General features: G+C 44.7%; 1 long non-coding RNA gene across 1 annotated transcript; it reads right to left on the bottom strand.

Moving 5' to 3' along the window:
• Positions 1–1,329: 1,329 nt before the first annotated feature.
• Positions 1,330–5,914, bottom strand: LOC144104627 (uncharacterized). The gene is made up of 2 exons (XR_013308598.1): positions 5,871–5,914; positions 1,330–1,463 (listed from the first exon to the last, which is right to left on the bottom strand). It is a non-coding gene; the product is annotated as an uncharacterized LOC144104627 (long non-coding RNA).
• Between the last annotated feature and the right edge of the window lie 412 nt (positions 5,915–6,326).

The raw sequence follows: 6,326 nt of genomic DNA, 5'->3' as shown, positions 1-6,326 counted from the left end.
ATCAGCCTTACTAGACCCACTGCAGGGCAAAGGCCTCTCCCATGTCTCTCCAATTAACCCTGTCCTTTGCCAGTTGCATCCGCCCTTTGCATGCAAACTACTTAATCTCATCCGTCCACCTTACCTTCTGCCGCCCTCTGCCACGCTTACTTTCTCTTGGAATGCACTCCGTTACCCATAAGGACCAACGTTTGTCTTGCCTTCGCATTACATGCCCTTCCCAAGTCCAAATGTTCCTCCTGATTTCGACTAAGATGCCGTTAACCCGCATTTGTTCCCTCACCCATTCTGCCCGCTTCCTATCTTAACGTTGCACCTATCATTTTTCTCTCCATGGCTCGCTGCGTTTTTCTTAAGCTGAACTCTTTTCGTTAGCCTCCACGTTTCTGCCCGGTAGGTGAGTACCGGTAAGATGCAGCTGTTCTACACTTTTCTCTTGAGGGAAATCAGTAAACTGCCACTCATGATCTCAGAAAACCTGCCATATGCGTTCCACTCCATTCTTATCCTTCTAGTTATTTCCCTATCATGATTCGAATCAGCTGTCACTACCTGCCCTAAGGAGATATATTCCTTTACAACTTCTAGGCCCTCGCTGCCAATTGTGAACTGCTGTTTCTTTGCTTAACTGTTGAACAATACCTTGGCTTTCTGCATGTTAATTTTTAGATTCAGCGTTCTGCTCTGCTTTCTAACTTATTGATCATGATCTGCAGTTCACCTCCTCAGTGGCTCAGCACTTTTGCCCTTCACTCGATCCTTTATTCTCCCGCCTACAAGAACATCGCAGCCTCGGCTACTGAGTCCAACTGACATGGCCACTGACACCAGGCCCACAGCGCCGATCCACACTACCCAGTCAAAACACACTACAGGATTCTAAGACAGAAAATTTCTGTAGTCTGTAGTCTAGTCGTATTTTGGGCATGTCTTGTGTAGTCTGTCTTGTCTTCTGTAGTCTGTCTTGTCTTTTGTAGTCGGTCCTGACTTCTGTAGTCTGTCTTGTCTTTTATAGTCTGTCTTGACTTCTGTAGTCTGTCTTGTCTTTTGTAGTCGGTCCTGTCTTCTGTAGTCTGTCTTGTCTTTTATAGTGTGTCTTGTGTAGTCTGTCTTGTCTTTTGTAGTTTGCTTTGTCTTCTGTAGTGTGTCTGGTGTAGTGCTCGTACACTGTGTAACAGTCGTTACTGTGTCACCTGTCAATTAACACAGGATTTGTGTTCTGGAGTAGGCAATGCACAAAAATGCACAGCTTGTTAATGGTCGCCTGTCAATTAGCACAAGCTTTGTGCATTCCAGAGTAATTCGTGCACAAAACCACTAGAATTGAAATGAAAATGATCAGATTTTATTTACTGTTTCGTGCTTTTTTTTCGAGCTTGCTGATGCATGCTGTCCAGCGTTGTCCTGGCCGCAGGTTCCTAGATACATCGCCCATGAGCCAAGAAAAGTGGTCTTTGTCTTGGCTGAAAAAAAGAAAAAATAGAGATCACCGCTGCTACCTGCACAAAAAAAATGTGAAAGCGTTGACACCTCCTCGACACTGGTCGCCTTTCAAATCTGGCGCCATGGTTGTTTTCTCGTTGACTTGATTGGTTATCAATTAACTCTTCTTTTACCCCCATTTCATCCCAGCAACGATTTCGAGTTTTCAAATTTTCCTCCATGCATCGTTCCTGCCCACTCACTGAATACCCGCTCAGCCTTCTCATTCATTGCCTGTTCATTGCCTTTGATTCTGAATAATTACCTAACTGCCTCTAATTTATTATTATTTTTGCTATCTCCTGGTTAAGTATAGGTCACTTATCACTGGTCACATGATTGCTCATTTCGAGTTTTCAAACTTGGCGCCAAGCTTTGGCTTTGTCCATACTTGCAGTTTTTCAAACTTGGCGCTACGTTGTAGCTCCACCTGCTTTCAGCATTTTCAAATTTCGCGGCACATTTTCTCTGGCCCAGCCACTTTTTGGACATTTTTGGCTGTAAATAATTATCCGATTACGAAATTTTCTTTTCGCGCAGCATCCGCACATCATCCTCTTCCAATTACACCACCAATCGTATGACGCAATCTCTTCTGAGTTGCCCACAACTGCTCCGGACACGATCCCCGGCAACATAGCCTAGTAAAGTTCTCACTTTATTCAAAATGTTGTAATACTGAACAAGGCTTACGACTGGCCGAGTTAGTACTGACTCACCTTAAAACCAGCCAGAAGACAGAACACACAAGACATGAGCTCAAGAGGCTGGACTAACAAAAATTTCATTGAAGATTTTGAATATTTGATTTGATTTGTGAAGGTTTAACGTCCCAAAGCAACTCAGGCTATGAGGGACGCCGTAGTGGAGGGCTCCAGAAATTTCGACCACCTGGGGTTCTTTAGCGTGCACTGACAACGCACAGTACACGAGCCTCTAAAATTTCGCCTCCATTGAAATTCGACTGGCGTGGCCAGGATCGAACCTGCGTCTTTTGGGACAGCAGCCGAGCGCCATAACCACTGAGCCATCACGGCACCATCATTGAAGGAAAGCCACAAAAAACCCGCGAAGAGAAACGGGCACACAATAACCCAAAGCAGTGAAAGGGCGAAGTGCAATCAAAGGTCACTGGCATACTAATGAATCATCTAAAAAAGCAAATTTCTTACGGTGAAGGTTTACCGACGGCTTAGCCACACGTGTCATTAACCTTACCGATGTAGTAAGCCTCAACTATCTACCGACATATTTATACCTTCCGTAAACCACTGACGCGTCGTGGAAATTAGGCGTGCAAAGCGACAGGTCATCCTCAGATTTGCATTCACAAGATTTAGCTTGCAATGCCAGATTAGAATTTGCCTTCCCCCTATAGAGTGAAAGTGCTAAGTCAGGTGCAAATTCAGATATCTGCCTGTCTGCCCATATTTGTTGCAGCCATAAGGCAGCGGAACGCAATAAACTTCATTACTTTTGCAAGTGGTGAACCTTTTTTTGTGACACTGTCCATTGTGGACAAGTACCCAGTTTTATCAAGCCTTTTTTTTAATGGCGGCGCAAATGCCTCCTGTCTTGCACTTCACTGTTAGGACAACATCAGCATTGCGCTTTCCCGCGAATTTCTTGAGACTGTGAAATACTGTGGAGTCAAGGTATATCAGCATCATCCGAGTATGTGTTCCTTACCCTCGAGCGAGTGAAAACATACTATGACAGGTTGTTGAGATGGGCAAGTGGGAACCCAGCTGCTTGGAAACCTGCTACAAGAATGCGTCCTCGGTAGTGATGGCATGACTTATGTAAAGCTGATGTCATGCACACGACTGCACACCCATCAAGTGTTTCCATCTTTACTGACCTTAACCAGCGACAAATACTCCTCTTCACCATCCTTCCCCAGCAACGAGTGGTTCAACTCGTAGCTAAAAAGAGCCTTCCCCGATCTTTAGCTGTAGCCCTGACAAACATGGTCGTCCACAAAGGGCATGTCTGCATCAAGAAACTGCTAACGGTTCTGCTTAGACAATTCTGATGTAAAAGACAGGCCTTGACTGCATGCCTTAAAGACTCCTAAAGCATCTTGTGCCAACTTATCTGAGCCTTCAATGTCCAGAAAAATTAGGTAGTCATGAACATAACGAAATGCTACTATGCCAAGGTCTTCCAAACAGGGTTCTAATGCCTTATCGACTTTAGACAAAAAAATGTTGCTGAGCAAAGGTACGACCTGCATGTAAATACTGCCCTGCTAACTGACAAATGCAGATTTGCAGTAAAAGGACAACGGCCCCATGAAGCCAGCAACCGAAATCACGCAATCATCTGTAATAGCATGTTCATTGTTCACCCTGATGCAGTTTGCACATGCCTCAGAGGTCTATCATGTGACAATGAATAGTTCAGGCCCTACATGTCAATGCTCACTGCAGAGCACCTGCCCAGGTTGCTGTCCACAAGAAACTAGAACTCCACAGAACTCCACTTTTGTGAGTTGGCAAGGCGGTATTTACATCAGAAATCAGGCATATGCAGAGGGTCCCAGGTCGCACTGTTCCTCTGCGACATTCTTCTGTACAGAGTCGATACCGCATCAAAGCCGTTTGGAAGACCTCGGCATAGTAGCATTTCGTTATGTTGATTGTTACCCAATTTTTTTGCACAAGGAGGGCTCAGATAGGTTGGCACAAGACGTTTTAGAAATCTTTAGGCATGCGGTCAAAGCCCATCTTTTACGTCTGAATTTCACTAAGACTAACAGTTTGTAGCTTCTTGACTTAGACCTGCGCTTTGCGGACGACCACTTATGTTGGTGCCACAGCCCAAGATCGGGAAGCCTCCTAGCTATGAGTAGAACCACTCGAGGCTGGTGAAGGACAGGTTGGCAATCGCATACATCACGACAGCTTTATGGAAATCATGCCATCACTGTGTTTAGAATCCATTCTCGGAGCAGGTTTCCAAGCCAATGGCAACTGGGTTCCCACTTGCCCATCTCGCGCACCTGTCAGAGCGTGTTTTTACTCTCTCGAGGGAACGGAACACTATACTCATGATGCTGACGTAGTTGAGCAGCACAAAAAGGCGGGCTCTATACCTTACCTCCACGCCATTTCGCACCGACCGAAGAAAGTTGCACCAAAGTATGATGTTGCTGCTGTCTTGACAGCTAAAAGTGAGGTAGGAGCCCTTTGCTTCTCCGTTCAAACTAGGCTTGATACAACTACGGGTAATCGTCCGCTATGCACAGTGGCAGATAAAAAATGTCCAACAATTTGCAAAAGTAAACGGGTTTTTTGAGTTCCACTGCCTCGTAGCTGAAACTACTATGGGCAGACAAGCAGATATCTGAATGTGCGCCTGGCTGAGAGCACTTTCACTGTATAGAGAGGAGGCGAATTTTCACCCGACACTGCACGTTCAATCTCGTGAATGCAATCGGAGGACAACCTTTCTCTTTGCACGCCTTATTTCCGCGGCACATCAGTGGTTTAGGGAAGTGATAAATCTGTCCTGATATAGTTGAGGCTTACTACATCGGTGAGGCTAAAAACGTGCCTGGCTAAACCGTCGGTGTACCTTCACTGTAAGGAATTAGTTTTTTAGATGGTTTACTGGTATGTCAGTGCCTTTCGATTGTTTTTTGCCCTCTCACTGCTTTGGGGTTTTGCGCACGTGAATCTCTTTGCAGATCTTCTTTTGCCGCTTTTCTTCAATAAAATTTCAGTTGTTAGACCAGCCTCGTCTTGTGCTCATCTCTTCTCCTGTGTTGTGTCTTCCGGCTGGTTTTAAGATGTAATAATGAATGCCGGAAGACAGCCATTTTAGAGTCAAACGCACTTATAATGGCCCCAGATATAATGAATGTTCATTTATTACAAAAAATAGTGCTTTCTTCATTAATTTATGCATGAAGTATATGACACTGCATCAAAATAAAAAAAGTACTAACCCTCATGGCCAAACTGCAGTTACAGAAAACAAGGGGACACCATAAACCTGCCTCACATGCAAAAGCTTGCACTTCAGGCCAATGCAGAAATCAGATCAGATTGCTTCCCAAACTGCATAACACTGCCACGCAAAGAATGTGACAGGCAATAAAGGAGCAACAAAAAAGCGAACTGTAGGTAGCAGCCAATCTCATGCAGACAAGCTACAAGGTCAGGCCAACATTGACGTGGAAGGAGAAATTTGAAAAAAGAAGCCACAACAAGCGCATAATTTTTAAGGTTTTCACAGCACACTGAGTCCTTTAAATGGCAAATACTTTCCTGAAAAAAACATAACAGAAGCTGCAATTTTTTTTCGGATATCAATTTTTTTCATGTACTTCATTGTTCTTGAAGCACGGGCAGGTGCCATGCCATGCCAAAAACTGTACTTACAGAAAAAGCTTGCCTTACTGAGTGAATACCACTGGCCATCCACTAATTACCGAGCCTGCCCCAGGTCCCTGGCGCAAATCACATGCAACTTGGTGGCTTGCACAACTTCCATGCAACTCTTGGTCTTTAGCTGGAAAAAAATTGAGGAATCAGCGAGATATCAAATTTTACATGCATTTCTTTGTTTCAATGACCGATTAAGATAAAAAACAGCGGTTTCTGTGAGCGCAACTGTTTTTTCACACTAGCTTTCTACAGTAAACCACGTTTATCGCGACGTAATTCACACTGACTTGCTGCACGGTCCCAGCACTACTGTGTATAGCTCTATGGTTTCAAATGCTTGAGAGCTCTGAGCCCTTGGGCTTGCACTCGTTAATGCAGAAAACCTCGTAAAAGGCAACCAGAGCTTCGAGCTTGAAGCCATAGGTATTCAGAAGCTCAGTGGTCTGTGGG

Source organism: Amblyomma americanum, chromosome 1 (genome assembly GCF_052857255.1).
Source record: "Amblyomma americanum isolate KBUSLIRL-KWMA chromosome 1, ASM5285725v1, whole genome shotgun sequence".
Taxonomy (NCBI): Eukaryota; Metazoa; Arthropoda; class Arachnida; order Ixodida; family Ixodidae; genus Amblyomma; species Amblyomma americanum.
Note: the sequence above shows the minus strand (reverse complement) of the source record. Positions and strands in the feature narration are given on the sequence as shown.